Genomic DNA, 200 nt, shown 5'->3' with positions numbered 1-200 from the left:
GCAGCAGCTCCAGCAGCAGCAGCTGCTGCAACAGCAACCGCAGCAACAACCGCAACAGCAACCGCAGCAAGAACAGCAGCAACAACCGCAGCAACCGCCGCAGCAACAGCCGGAACAGCAGCAGCAGCAGCAACAGCAACAACAGCAACAGCAGCAGCAACAGCAGCAGCAACAGCAGCAACCACAGCAGCAGCCCGTGC

Source organism: Eimeria mitis, genomic scaffold (assembly GCF_000499745.2).
Source record: "Eimeria mitis Houghton genomic scaffold, Emh_scaff10826, whole genome shotgun sequence".
In the NCBI taxonomy this organism is placed as follows: domain Eukaryota; phylum Apicomplexa; class Conoidasida; order Eucoccidiorida; family Eimeriidae; genus Eimeria; species Eimeria mitis.
This window is presented reverse-complemented; position numbering follows the sequence as displayed.